This window comes from Melanerpes formicivorus, unplaced genomic scaffold (genome assembly GCF_026170545.1).
Source record: "Melanerpes formicivorus ecotype bairdi unplaced genomic scaffold, bMelFor1.0.p_v2 SCAF_32, whole genome shotgun sequence".
Classification (NCBI taxonomy): Eukaryota; Metazoa; Chordata; class Aves; order Piciformes; family Picidae; genus Melanerpes; species Melanerpes formicivorus.
Window position 1 is genome coordinate 4599031 of NW_027142384.1, and position 16385 is coordinate 4615415.

The window sequence follows — 16385 nt, forward strand, 5'->3', positions numbered from 1 at the left end:
GTGTCAGTGCATAGGAATCTTTCCATGAACATCTTCTGTATATTTGAGTAAGCCAGGAAATCACTCTGCAGTGGTTAAAAAAAAAAATAAATAAAATGCTACTGAAAGTTCTCTTTTTGTTACTGCTATTTTGTGCTCCACCCACCTATTAAGTTTCTGTGTCACTGTAGCATGTACAGCTCTTTCTTTCTAACGTTTCAGCTGTAATCTATTCAAATATCTAGGTGAAGGGATCTTTCAGAGGAAACCTCTTATTTTTGTAATGAGAAACTTGCCCAGACAATTCCTATGGGACATAGACTCACTTCTTTCTCACGGTAAAATCCAAACCATTCTGTACCACACTGTAAAATGAAACTTTTCACATAACACCATGTCACTAACAGTTCACAACAAATGAGACTGGTAGGCACCTCTCCTGCCAGATACTAACACCTTCCTTACTCCCCTCAGCTCCGTCTGGAGCTGCCACTTCCAAAAACACCTTTCAGGGAAAAAGGCCAGAAGGGATCATTGTAATTTAGAAGGGCAAATATTTCATAAATGAGAAAGTGATTTAAGTGCTTTTGTCAACTTCAGAATCCTGTCACTAACCATGAGTAAGCTGTTGTAGTGTGATAAACTGCTGTATTTAGGTTGCATCTGGATACCAAAGGCAGGATGTTCTCAGATATCTACCAGTGAAGACAACCAGAAGCTGGAGTTGCAGACTGTAGTTGATGGCAGTGTACTGATGCCTCAGGACAAAGATTAAATCTCTGCAGTTTTTATTGATTGCTTGGGGAGTGAAGCAGCACATCTTGAAGAAAGGGAGAGGCTGGACTGCAACATGAGAAAAGAGAAAACACCCAAACAGCTAGTCCTAAAATGGGAAGCTACTGCCACCAAGGCTCATGCCATGAATTAATAACTGACAGACTATGTCACTGTGTGCAATAATAACTTGTTCATGAAATGGCTTCTTTCAGCCTAATATTCTATCTGAGAGGAAGTGCTATTAGATATATGTATTAACCTTTAGCAAATATTTGATGTGCAAAGGCTGGGCATAGACACACAGGCCACACCATCTACCACAGCAGAAGCAAATAGCCCTATCCAGCAGCTCTAGACTATCGTGCACTGGACAAGCCAGAAGTATGCCTAGTATCAGGAAGCATGGTGGTTCATGGTTACATCTGCTGAATAAACAGCAGAGCTGCTCAGCAACTGACTCTATGAGTCTGTAGTCACCAGCACCTCCTGAGGACTAACATAATATCTCCATGACCTACCTCAGCTGGCATAATCACCAAGAAGGCATCCCATTTATCTCTTCATTTGTTTTCTTGTCCTTCATGACATCTCTCCTCTTTCCTCAGGACACCATAGGTGCTCACAAAGGGTCATGAGTTCATAAGCATAGCGAGATGAGTTGGAGTTCAGGTTGGGGACGGGGGGAAAGGGAAATACATGGACAGGATAGGTGTAAGAAAGAGAGAAGAGCCTTTCATGGACAGAATGGTGGATTTTCCCTTCTTCAGTTGCTCAGACTGGAAATATAGCAGTTGCACACCACTGGTTACACACTATAGAATCAGAATCATAGAATGATTTGGATTGGAAGGGATCTTAAATGTAATCTAGTTCCAATCTCCTGCCATGGGCAGGGACACTTTCCACCAGACCAGGCTGCTCAAAGCACCATCCAACCTGGCTGAATGATTCCAACTCTGTTACTGTGTCCTCATAGTGAGGTGTTCCAGCCTTCTAATCATCTTCATGGCCCTTGAATGGACTTACTCCAACATGTCCAGTCAAGCCAGGCTAAACCCCCAGGATTTTATCATGTTTTCTCTACCCTGGTTTCCGATGAACAGGGCCATTTTCTGTCATCTTGTGGCCTGCATATCTGCTCATACATATCCCATAATTTGGACAGGGAATAATCACTGGAAGCACAAGCAGCATCCATCTGCTTATAGCTTGTCACCTCATCTCCACAGTCCTTGAGGAACAGACCTGAAATGCAATCCCACCCTTAGAATAGACAATTATTTTGCCATTCTAGAAGGCAGCCTGACTTGCTTATTAAAGATACAGTCTATGATGGTGGACTGGCTGCCACAGTCATCACATCACCCAGAAGCAGTGACTTGCTGCTAATGAAACCTCAAGGTTAAATACAAATGTACATCTCTAAAATATCTATTTTACTTGGAAATGTGAAAAGGACATGCTACTGTTCTCTTTCCTAATTTTTCATTTTAATTAAAATATATTGGCATGTTTTCTTTTGACCAATTTTCATTTATTTTTAATCTCAATTTTTGGATTGAGGACTGTTACTGAAAATTCTTGTTAGTTAAGATAATTTTGTTTCCTTACAGATACAAAATACAGGAATCGAAGATAAAACTAAGTATTTGAAAAGAGTCAAAACATTTTCAGTTGTTTGGATATTTTTGATCCTCATAACTCTCATAAATTTTCATTTTCTCTATAAATTGTAAGAGATTAATGTTTTCATTAATCTCCCTCTCCTTTTTTTTTTCTTTGCAGTCCTGGCAAAACAGTGTTTCTGCTCAACTCAGCTGGAAATCCTGTGGCTTCTTTTTTAAACCAATTAGATGTCTTCAGGACACCTGTAATTTACAACTCGAGTTTCCTAGATATTGTCTGCAATCTTGTATTGTCCACAGCAGTGATCTTTAACTCATTAGAGGATTGGGAAGCCTGGAGAACAGAAAGCTATACATATTTTATCCTTGTCTTTCTGGGATTTCTGCCATTTAATTCTGCATTGCTTTCAGCTTGCCTTTCCATCATTAAGCATAACAGTCCTGAGCAATTAGGAAGGACATAGGTATTAACTGGCATCCTTAATTTTGTAGTAGTCTGTAGGGGAAAAATCTATTTGAAATTCCCTATATTATTGGGTGGGTTCTGTATGCAACATCCTCCAATTTCAGTGTAGTACATTACTTAGTCTAAAGCAATTATTTCAGAAGGGTGTGAGGCACACAGGCACTGTCAACCTGGAAAAAAACCCAACCAACAGTCTCGTGTGCCTGAAAGCGTGTTTGATTTATCCCCCAACTGTATCAGTTAGTCTCATAAAAGATATTACCTCTCCCCACAAATCATACTTTGTTCATTGGAGCATTACATGGCATACTTAATTATTGTAAGCACACTGGGGATGTTGGATTGAAAAGCCTACAGACATTTAAAGTAGGATTAATGTCTTTACATGACGGCAGAAACTGACACGTTACACTTAATGCCTTCTTTGCCTCAGTCTTTAATAGGAAGACCGATTTTCTCTGGGTACCCACCCCTTCTAGCTCATCAACAGGGATGAGGAACAAAATGAAGGGGAAATGGTTAGTGACCTTCTACACCACTTAGGCACATACATACTGTGGTAGGTGGGTTCTACCCAAGAGTACTGAGGGAGCTGATGAAAGTGCTCCCCAAGTGACTTTGCATAATTTATCAGCAATCCTGGCTAACTGGGGATGTCCCAGTAACCTGGAGGTTAGTAAATGTCATGCCCATCTATGAGAAGGGCTAGAAGGAGTACCTTGGAAACTATAAGTCTGACCTCTGTGCAAGGGAATGTTATGGAGCAGATCATCTTGAGTTCCATCATATGGCATATATAAGACAACCAGGTGATCAGGCCCAGTCAGCATGGGTTTACAAAAGGCAGGTCCTGTTTGACTAATCTGATCTCCTATGACAAGGGTAGGAAGGCTCTGCAAAGGCATCTGGACAAACAGGATCAGTGAACCAAGACCAGTTTTGTTATGTTCAACAAGGCCAATTAGTGGGTCTTGAACTTGGGCTACGGCAGCTCCATGTTATGTTGCAGGCTTGAGGGTAAGTGGCTGGAAAGCTGCCTGACAGAGAAAGACCTGGTATTGTCAGTCAATAAGCATCTGAATGTGAGCCAGCCTTCTGCCCAGGTGGACAAGAAGGCCAATATCATCCTGGTTTGTATCAGAAGCAGCATGATCTGCAGGATTATTACAGGTATCATCCTGTACTTGTCACTGGTGAAGCGACACCTTGAATACTGTGTTCAGTTTTGGGTTCTTTACTACAAGAAGGACATTTTCATGTACGTCCAAAGAAGGCCAACAAAGCTGGTAAAAGATCTAGAGTACAAGTTCAATGAGGAATGGCTCAGGGAACTGGGTTTGTTTAGTCTGGAGAAAAGGAGACTCAGAAAAGGGACTCAGACCTTATCAATCTCTACAACTACCTGAAGAGGCACTGTAGCAAAGTAGGTGCTGGTCTTGGTCTCTTGAAGTAACAAGGAACAGCACAAGAGGAAATGACCTCAAGTTGTACCAGGGGAGGTTTAGATTGGATATTTGGAAAAATTTCTTTACTGAAATTCCTGACAAGCACTGGAACAAACTGCCTAGTGAAGTGGCTGAGTCACTACCCCTGGAGGTATTTAAAAGACATGTAGATGTAACGCTTAGAGACATGGCATAGTGGTGGACTTGGTAGTGTTAGGTTTATGATTAGACTAAATGAACTTAAAGATCTTTTCCAGTCTAAATGATTCTATGATTCTGTGATCCTATGATATGTCTTCCATGCAACTGAGATGCAAATTTGCCATGGAAACAATGCCATTTTAATGTCACAATTTTTTAATATTTACTTGGTTTGGTCTTCTACATTTTTTGTTAAATGTTCTGGAGTTTTGTACAGAAATCACACAATAATTGGCTTTTCAGACTTATTTCCTAAAGTAATGAAGCTTCATGTATTCCTGCAGTTTATCTATTCATCTCTTGGCTTTGGAATCTACTACCCAATTTCAACCAAATTTTGGAGGCTGGAAAGATATAGTATCTGGAAGTTATTATATTCCTAAAGTTGTGCAGAGACTAGGAGCTGGGCAGAATACAAAGTTTTAAATTAGATCTCAGTGAGTCAGGCAAATTACTCAGGCATTATAGGTGATGCCTGGTAGCAGTCAGCCATGCTATGAGCATGTAGAGCCAATCTGCAACCCATGACTGCATTAGCCACAGTCCATCCTAGAACACCTCTAGTCTGTCCTGGAAATGAGAGAGAAAATGGGACTCTTGGACATAGGAAGATTTAGGGTACAGAATACATGAGTCATTAAGCAAATTGAGTTACCATCAACATAACCTGATCGATCATTAAAATATTTTTAAAGTCTTGTTGGTCTGAGAACAATAAAAACAGAGTCAACACAATTTCCTCACTCAGAAACATTGTAGATAGGCAGAGCAGCATGCCAGGTGCACCCTACACAATCACAGGGAGAGCTGCTGTCATTCTGCTTGCACTGAAGATAGGAGGAGAAAAAAAATTGACAGACTTAAGGATGGTGAAAAAAAAAAGGCCCCCAAAATTATTCAAGAGCAGAGAAAATGATATATGCATATTTTGGTTTGTGGGCAGCACCTGGGCAAGAGTCCCAGGTCCCCAAGGGTGCAGATTAGCTTGTGTACACACTGCATAGTACTTAGTCAATGTCTTCCCTGCATCCTGTCTGACCTCTTTCATCTTAAGGTGTAGTTGTAATTTACCTTTCTGCCTTTTTTCCCCCCCACTTTGAAGTTCATGAAATAATGAATCGATGCCTTAAATGATTTCACAGCCTGGCACTGAGGCCATATGTTAGAGCCAATAACAGAAAACATATTCCTATTTCTTGGAGCATCCCCCAGAAAACATCTGTCCTGTCAGTTGTGCCGAGTTAAATGGAGCTGACTGGATTGCTCCTGCTAGGAGCTTAGAGCTGGAGCAGCCTGCACACAATCTAGATGGTCTAGGGAGCAATGGCCTGCACTCAAATGTGCCATCAGACTGGAGGAATGATTTAATCTGATTATAGAACACATAAACCGGCTGTAGAGAAGTTTGAAAGGGAGTGGCACACAGAAGTTGCTGATATGGGTTAATATACATCTAACACGGCAAATATATATGACTCTTTTCAACATACAATAGCTCACTGTCGAGCTAAGTGAACAGCTAATAGTGGTTATGACTGCAAATATGTGATGCCAATAGATACATAAGCACTTAGGATGTTTTGATCAAAACTTTATATGCACTGGGGACTCAAAAATTGAGCCTTAGATTCCTCAGACCGATACCATTATGCATGTGAAAACTGGGTTCCACTTTGGAAAGCTGTATGTAGATTTTACAGGGAATATTTCTTTGATTTCATTAACAGCCTGGAGGCTGAGCTGAAATAGGCAAAATCAAATTAATGAAGGCCTATTTTGTCATTGTTGACTACAGCTAATTTACAGCAGAGCCTAAGATGGTGATGAATTATATAACCTAGTCAAAGTAGAAAGACTTTAAACTCATTTCTTCCATGATCTTTTTCCATATGTGAAAAGAACCCTTTGGCTCTATGGTGATCAGCCTCATGCTTTCTCAAAGTTTGTGCACTACTTTGTTACCTTGATAACTATGTAAAACATAATGTACTTAGCATCCTGGGAGTGCAGATGTGTTTGCAACAGTTGCTCCCAATTTTGATGAGCCATTTGAGGTAATGTATTGATTTGCAATCTGTATGTGTGAAATTAATGATACCCAAAAGCTGAGGCAACAACAGATGTTAAGATGCAGTAATAATGGCCTTTGAGTTTTCACAATCCTTGAGTTACATTTTGTATTACTTAGAGAACCATTAACAAATGGCACTGCTGTTTAGAGACAATGTTTATTTAAACATTTAAAGAAGTCAGTGGGTTTGAAAATGTAAAATCTTACAGATTAGTACTTGTATGTGTATATGCACAATGTATATATTTACATCTGCATACAAATAAACATACATATTTTTACACTTATTTATTTACACGGCTATCTATATAATCTTTCTCTTTTCCTCTCTGATTTTCTGCTGTAAAATTGCATATATACAGAACTGATAAGGAGATACAGCATCAACAGCAAACTAGATTTGATCTTGTGAATATCATAAATTATTAAAAATAAATCATTCAACTAATGATTAGAGGATCTTTTTTTTTCTGAGGAAGAGTAAAGATCTGTTTCAGTTGCCTTCCTACAATGTTAAGTAACTAATCTGCTCTCAAATGTTCCAGAGGTGCAACACATGCCTCCAAGATTAATTATCACTAAGCAATTGAGGAGAGATCTCTGAAGCATCATGGCTGTTCTTGTTTAAATAGTGCTGTGAGTTGATTGCATTGAGTGATGCTGGAGCAAGGGAAGAACTTTAGTTATCCCAGTAAACTCAACCCTGAAATACACCATGAAGGGATAAAAGGGTATAAAAAGAATTTTACCATTTGAGGTTAAAATTTGATCGAAAGAAATGGGTATTTCAAGGGAACTACAGAAATTTGTTGAATTCCTGCATAGTGCAACTGGGGAAGTTTACCAATGGCCATTTACAAATACAGCTAAATGAAGTCATATTCTGTATCCAGTGTGGCTTCATTTCATGACAGTGTGAGGCATAAAGTTGCCCTCTGAGTAGGTAAACATCAGTCTTCAATTTCTTTGTTCATTCCCAACCACAAATTGCTTCTCTTCTTTCTATGAAATTATGCTTGGTTTTGAGAATAATCATAGAGTCATAGAAATGCTGAGGTTGCAAGAGACCTGTCCAAGTGCTAGGTCATCAAGTCCAACCACTAATGCATGAAAAAGGTCAAAACATTCAAGGGATGCCCATGCCTTACTCTCTGTCTCTAGGTTTTGTATATTTCTGGGATTCTAGGAGGCTCATTCCATTCTTCAAGCCTCTTCCAGCATTTATTTTCAACCACTAATGGAGAAATGACTCACACACTAGAAAAAGTTTTGCATACTAGTACTTTGCAGATGACAGATTATCCTCTCCTAATTGCCATCACAAAATAACCCAGCTTTCAGATAAGATTAACTCTTAGGTGAAGAAACAAACCCCACCTAAACAAGACCATTAGTTTTGGAATAAAGATGTTGAATATTTTTAGGTCAGCAGGCAGAATTGCTGGATAAAGAATACTGATTAGGGACAGCATGAAAATCAATTGGCAGACATTAACTTCCCAATATGTTTGTTTGCAAATGCAATTAAAATAATTCAGCAATACTACACTGCAAGGAATACTTGTGCTCTGGTTTACTGATGCATATTTATTAGACATAGTGCATGCACAATGCTTTCAAGTGGTAATTAGGATACTCCTCAAGTAAGCATGACTTTTTTAATAGACCTGGGAGACTGGGTTCATCTCATCTAATTTTGGTACCTGAATAATCTCAGTAGTGGTCTAGACTCTGTTAGGAGTTACCTGACAGAAATTACCATGCAGGTAAGGTTTCCAGCTGCATTTACCTTGAAGTCTGCACAAAGGTACTTATTTCTATTTTGAATCTTATTCCATAATGTTTACAGAGCAGGAACCTATCACAGCAGCACGAATAAATTTCCCTCTACTTTACCCTTCTGAAAGCTAGAGAGCACCAGTTAATGAGTCTTTGCTCTGAATTAAGATATTTGAATCTAAAGGGCAATGAATTTACTTAAATTAATTTACTTAAATCCAGTACCATGTTAGATACATGTGGAACCCTTTCAGCCCTATCAGCTGGCTATTTTAGGTGCCTAACAATGAGGTCTCCAGATATAGCCTCATGAGGCAAGCCAATGGGGATGGAGAGCTGTGCCTTTCTGTAGAGACAAATGAACGGAAAAGGGATTCCAGTCACCAAAGATGTGAGAAGAAAACAAGTTAACCAGCTGAGTCTATTTGCTTGTGATCCAGAGGCAAATTCTCTTGCATTTAATGCTGTAATTTTCATAAAGGTGCCTGCAGACATTTTAGAACCTTTGGGATATTGCACTTTACCTGCACCTAGCTATTGCAAATTATTGAAGATGTCTTAATGGGGCTGACAGAACATGGGATCTGCTTGAACTGAAAAGAAGAAAGAAACACAAACAAAACCAAACACCAGGAAGAAAAGAGCTATAAAAATTAATTTGGAAGAAGGCAAGCAATTTTTCAAGGCACAGCAAAGGATGGTGTTTGAAAATTAATTGGTTACCAAAAAAACAGGGTAGTATGTTTTGAGTTTATTTTCTATATGAATCTTTATGTATTTTGTTATATTAAAATCTGAAGTAGATCCCTCTGCCATGTCAGGAGGTAAGTGATGTTTAAGATGCTTTTGTCTCAGAAGGCAGCTTGCTGGTAATATAAACAACACAAATTAAATGGGATTCATTTTGACTCTGTGTTTCAGTGCTTTGAAGTCTGGCCTTTTCTGGGAAAGACTTTGAGGCTGACATTTCTCTTTTTCAGGGATTGAGCACTACCAGATTCTAAATCATCAAAGTGAGAGACATCTCTGCTGATTTAATTCATGGTCCAGGAAGGTTGACAGTGTTGGGTAATGTGAAGCAGACCTAGAAAACACATCTTCTGAACGTATGACTGCAAAATGCAAAATTACACTCACAAACTCTGGAACATGGACTGTCACCAATGGATTTTTTTTCAGGATTCAAGGCACATTTTTCAAGAGTGAGTTGTGAAAAACAAGTTTCCTCTCTTTAGGACACGGCATTGATTTCACATGGCTGGCCTGTCCGTTTAGCCACAGAAATGGCACCACAAAGCCTGATGCATTCCTTGCACAACAGAAAGCACTGTGTGTCTTCACTGCAAAACTACCAAACTTAAGACCAAAGATAACTGAGACAGGACAAAAATCTCCTTTGAGAGAGTACAAACACAATCATTTTCTGTTTCTGCAACAGGAAGAGGGCAGACCAGATCCCATTTCAGTAGCTATTCATCACCTCTCCACTAATCCCTCCCATTAGTTTCCTCTTTACTTTTCAATATAGAATCGTCAGCCAGAGGCAGGCACCATCTTCAAGAGCATTTCAAGAGAGAGATAATCAGTCTTCCTGCAAAGGGGTCAGCTCTGACATGACACGAAAAGGTCCTTGTGCTCATTGCTTACGTACCTAGCATTTCATCTCAGCAGCTCCACATGGAGGGAAATACCATGAAGCAAGAGGGCACACAATGCCCTGTTAATGCATTATTTTGCCTGCTAATCTGTGACAAAGGACTTTAATAATGGCCTGGATGAGGTGATTCACCAGTGCTGCTTCTAATTAAAAATAACACTTCTGCAAGGGCAAATGATTGAGGTAAACACTTCAATTCTAACCAAGCTGACTCATTAGAGCATACTCCTAGAAGAACGTGTCTTCACGACCTGTACTAATATACCTCAACCTCTTCCTTCTGGACCAAAACAAACCTCATCTCCACAAGAAGTACTGCTGACTCTTCAGGGATGCAAGTTTAACTCATAGTGAGCTTAGACAAATAGTTCTAAACCAAAATGGAGTGCAGCCATTTTAAAGGAAGATTTGATGGAGATAAAAGGCATTAAGTCCAACATTTTCGGAAAATTTGCTTTGTCTTTCAAAGTTTCTAATATGGGCTAAAACATGTTAAACTTTTATTCTCCCTTGTGTTTCAGAAAACAAAGTCAGATTCTTAAGAGAAAAAGTTAGAAATTTAGGAGATTTCTAACCAGTTCCAAATTTTCCACATAAAATAGTTTTTTTTTTAAATAAGCAATCCCTCAGGGACTGGTTCTGCAACAATGCTAATGCCTCTTTCTCTCTTAATACCAGCTAAAACTCAGTTGCAGTACTTACACTGAGGACTGACTTTCATGACAGAAACAAATTCAATTACATTTTCATTCTCGTTTCACCCCAGGCTTGTGGTTGAGTGGGACTCTCCTCTCCAGGAAACAAATGAAGGCCAGCTCCACTGGAACAGTTGAAAGGTTTGCCTTTGACTTGGTAGAAGATCAGTTTTTTCAAGTCTCTATGAGAACTTTTCAAGAGCCAGCCCAGAGGCAGCATTAAGATAGGGAAACAAAAAAATGTAATTCATCAAGTAAGGAATAAATTAGTGAGAGAGTTTTTCTAAGCCACAAAACTCCTGAAAGTTTATGTAGCAGATATAAACAAGATGATGATAGTTTCATAGTTTCATAGTTTCATTCAGGGTTGGAAGGGACCACAAGGATCAGCTAGTTCCAACCCCCCTGCCATGGGCAGGGACACCCCACACTAGATCAGGCTGGCCAGAGCCTCATCCAGCCTGGGCTTAAACACCCCCAGGGACGGGGCCTCGACCACCTCCCTGGACAACCCATTCCAGGGTCTCACCACTCTCATGGTGAAGAACCTCCTCTTCACTTCTAGCCTGAATCTCCCCACCTCCAGCTTCATTCCATTCCCCCTAGTCCTATCACTACCTGAGATCCTGAGAAGTCCTTCCCCAGCCTTCCTGTAGGCCCCTTTCAGATACTGGAAGGCCACAATTAGGTCACCTCGGAGCCTTCTCTTCTACAGACTGAACAGCCCCAACTCCTTCAGTCTGTCCTCATAGGAGAGGTGCTCCAGCCCTCTGATCATCCCTGTGGCCCTTCTCTGGACACGTTCCAGCACCTCCACATCCCTCTTGTAATAGGGGCTCCAGAACTGGACACAGTACTCCAGGTGGGGTCTCACCAGGGCTGAGCAGAGGGGGAGGATCACCTCCCTTGACCTGCTAGCCACACTTCTCCTGATGCAGCCCAGGATCTGATTGGCTTTGCGGGCTGCAAGTGCACACTGAGAGCTCATGTTGAGCTTTTTGTCCACCAGCACCCCCAAGTCTCTCTCCTCAGGGCTATCCTCCAGCCAGTCACTGCCCAGCCTGTATTTGTGCCTGGGATTGCCTCGACCCAGATGCAGGACCCTGCACTTGCTCTTATTGAACTTCATGAGGTTGGCTTGTGCCCACCTCTCCAGCCTGTCAAGGTCCCTCTGGATGGCCTCCCTTCCCTCCAGCCTGTCTGCTGCACCACACAGCTTGGTGTCATCAGCAAACTTGCTGAGGGTGCACTCAATGCCACTGTCCATGGCACCCACAAAGATGTTGAACAAGACAGGTCCCAGGACTGATCCCTGAGGGACTCCGCTTGTCACTGGCCTCCACTGGGACATGGATCCATTGACAGCCACTCTTTGGGTGCGGCCATCAAGCCAGTTCCTTATCCATCTAGTGGTCCACCCATCAAACCCATGTGTCACCAGTTTGGAGACCAGGATGTGGTGCGGGACAGTGTCGAAGGCTTTGCTCAGGTCCAGGTAAATGACATCAGTTGCTCGCCCCTCATCTATTAATTTTGTCACCTGCTCATAGAAGGCAACCAGGTTGGTCAGGCAGGATTTGCCCTTGGCAAAGCCATGCTGACTCTTCCCAATCACCTCTTCACTATTCTTTTGAGCGAGTAGTGACTCCAGGAGGATCTGCTCCATGATCTTTCCAGGCACAGAGGTGAGACTGACTGGCCTGTAGTTCCCTGGTTCCTCCTTCTTACCCTTTTTGAAGATGGGGGCAATGTTTCCCCTTTTCCAGTCTGTGGGGACTTCACCAGATTGCCATGACTTTTGAAATATAATAGAGAGGGGTTTAGCAACCTCATCTGCCAGTTCTCTCAGTACCCGTGGGTGTATCCTGTCGGGTCCCATGGACTTGAACACTTTCAGGTTCTTCAGATGATCACGAACCTGATCTGCACTTACAATGGGCAGTTCTTCCTCCCCGTCCCTGGCTTTGTCTTCCATAACATCAGGAGTGTGGCTAGAGGCCCTTGCAGTGAAGACTGAGGTAAAGGAGTTATTAAGTACCTCAGCCTTTTGCTCATCACTTGTGACCATAATATCTTGTGACCATGATATCTGAATGCTTAGTAACTCCCTAAATTCCAGGTGTGGGCTCAAGCTGGAAAAGTGACTGTTCACTTTCTCTTATAAAGAAATAACCCTGTTGGAGATGTTTGTATTAAACTCCAAAGTCTCTTCCCTTCATCCTCTGCATTAGTAATAGGTGATTTCATATATACCTAAATGCCCATGGAATCTGTGGCAAATGCTGTTGACCAAACCTGCCTTTTATTTTTTGTAACAGTGATGTTTAAGTCAAAATGAAAGTTGATTCTCTTGGTATAATTCAAGCCTTGTATTTCTGTAAATTAGTTTTATAACAAAAGATCCATTCAAACTGGCAGGTCTACTCATCTTGAATTATTATTTAATTTAGATTACATGAGAACAGAATTTTGTGGGTTTTAAATATTAACTTTAAAACCTCCAGCATTCAAATCTTAGTTTAGTCTCAAACAACACTTTACACATATTTACAGGCAACGTAGTAACCCGTGGCTTCAGTCCAAGTGATTTTTAGAGCTCAGTTGAAACAAAAGTTGACAGAAGTAGTGTTATCTCTCTCTTCTGTGGTTTGCACATCAATGATTATGACAGCTGGATTTCTGACGCAATAACTGAATACTGTGACTACCAGGGAAACACCATCTGGACAAGTAGTGGGGATAGCCAAACTGACACATTTTCCTTGATCTCAAACCTGGTCACCTCAGGTACCAGTGATCTAGGTATGCCATGCAACCAACAGGTTACCTGCCAGATCAGTTCTTCCATAAAACTTCTGGACTTCCCTCATTTTTCACTGACTCACTAGATGTGTAAAACTTAGTGGAAGATGACTTGTCTTGTGCTAGTTTTGAAACAGTTCATCAGAATGAGATGACATCACCAGCTTTTGATTTCTCTTCCTGTGCTTCAATCCTTCATGGATATATCCCTTCTGTGTCACATGCAGGATACTGTCCTTCCTCACCTTACAGACACAGCAGAATAATTTCAGATTTCACCAGACCGTTGCCAACAGTTAGAAAGGGTCAGTTTACACACTGAAAGATCCCAGACTGCCTCAAGGTAGATTGAGTGCCTAAGTATTTCACTGATGGCAAAATGGCTCTTTTGCCACGACTCCTTAACATTTAGACAACTGAACACAAGCACTGAGTGAAGCAATGACTACTCACTCATGATGGACAGAAGAATATAAAGAGCAGGATTAGTTTACTGATCTCCTACTTCTTCGCAGAATGCTAACTCTATCTAGCATACCTTAGCATGCTAAAGATTAAACATTTTAGCTTTACCTTCTTTGTTGTTTCTTTTTTAATTATTATTTTTTTTTACTTCCAGTTTTCTATCAGGAAATTAATCTCTAGGCAGGTGAAATAAGCTTCAGTGAATCAGTATCTGTAAAAGGATTTTAAGCAAATGTGGTTCATTTCAAAAGGGATTGGCTGAATATCACTTACCTCAGCCCTGCTGATAAACGGGGTCCTGTTAGGTCGTGATAGGATTACTTGCTTGTGTCATTTATATCATTCTACTTTCTGCCAGTGCCATGAAAGGAGGTTTCTCATGTGTTTGAATGCTGTGACAATGATTTATTAGGGTTTCTCCATTCCATCCACGAATTATATTTCCCAGTAGAAAATAGAGCAGCATTAATTACAAAAGTAAGATTTCTACACTGAGCTATATAATCACCAGCACATTGTATTTGAAGATCATGCACAACATACTCTGCTGACATAATAGGTAAAACAGATTCTTGCTCTCTTTTGTTATTATCATTTCAACCCTGGGAAATTTAAGCTACATCTATTCTAAGAAATTAAATATATCTGGATTGTTCTCTGGCACTGGAGCATGGAAAAATCTATGTTCATATTATTAAACTCTGTTAACATTCAAATCAGTATAGTGACATCCAAACTACCTGTTGGGAATAGGCCTGGGTTTCAGTCAAAGGCAAGAAGAGGAGACCCGCTTTTCCAGTAGTTAGAGATGTTCTCCATAGGTAGAAGCTTTATTGTCAGCACGTAGCTATTGATACTGTTAACCACCTGTGGCCCTGGCCCTCAGTGTAGTCATACTTGCAATTCAATTCACAGTTCATTTGCATACTTACATAGAAGCGGGAATGTACAGAGATTCTGAATGGATTGTGCTGCCTAGGAAAGATTTTGGTGAGTGCCAGTGAGAAGTTTCTGAAGCTCAGTATAGGTCTCAGCAAAATCTTTGGTGATGCTAGTGGCACATCCACATGCAGAAACAGGTATCATCCCATAGTGGTACCCACTTCAGTTTGTTTGAGCACCCTTCCTTCAGTGTAGGTCTCTTATCAGACCTGCCAGTCTGGAAGACCTCTTAGGATTTTTTTGTATGGAGACAGCCTGCAACTCTTGTAATGTTGCTAGAGACAGGGCACAACCCCTGCTTATCAGAGCCCTGTGAAGTCATGTGCACAGTTGGGACCTTTGCTCTACCGGTAATCACTATTCTGCTGTAATTTTCAGCAGTTTGTCACCTTCCCTGAATACAGCTGTATCAAAGTATATCTTCATGGTTAAACTCACTGAAAGGAGAGAGACAACAGATGGCACCTCACTTTCATCTCAGTTCTCTAGTGCTAGTTTTACTATAAGCAAGAGATAGGAAATGCTACTGTCTGCTTTGCTCCTAATCCTGGCTCTGTCAACATGCTACACCCTGATTTTGTTGTCCTGAACTTTTGGCTATCACAGTATCACAGTGAGAGTAGGTTGGAAGAGACCTCGAGGATCATCGAGTCCAACCTATCACTACAGACCTCATGACTAGACCATGGCACCAAGTGCCACATCCAATCTCCTCTTGAACACCACCAGGGATGGTGACTTCACCACCTTCCTGGGCAGCACATTCCAATGACAAATGACTTGCTCGGTGAAGAACTTTCTCCTCACCTCGAGTCTAAACTTCCCCTGGCGCAGCTTGAGACTGTGTCCCCTATCTCTGGATATTTTTTAGAAGGGTCAGAAGAACTCCGCCTGTTGAATGACTTTCCCGACTACAGGCAATTGCTTCCTTCCTTCTCAAAGGGGAAGGAGAATGTTGATAAGGACTAGCTTCTGAGGTGAGAGGGTTTGATCCTTTCATCTGATGCCTCTTCTAACATCAACAGAGAGATACTGCTCAAACTGACACCCAGGATACAGAAATATTCTAATTTTTTACAGATTAATCTTACTTTAAAACTAAATAGGGGGTTCCAGAAATTCCTGAACGTGAGGAACCTGTCAGAAAAAAAAAAATTAAAACCAAATGGAGACAAATGTCTCATGATGTTTTCAACTCATCCTAACCCAAAGTGAGTCAGACAGCAGGACTTCTGAAATAGACATCTTCAATACAGGTGGCACAAACATTTCTGTTTCTTCTGGTAGAGTTTTCTTGAATAGTATGATGAAAGACACTAAAATAGACAAAACACATGATAAGCAACATTGGTCACTTACTTATACCATAAATTGTTATGCAAGTATGACCATAGACAACATATGATCTGAGATATTCCCCTTTCACTATGATGATTCATTGCTTTCCATTTGTTAATTTAAAAAGACAGATTTCTGGCTTC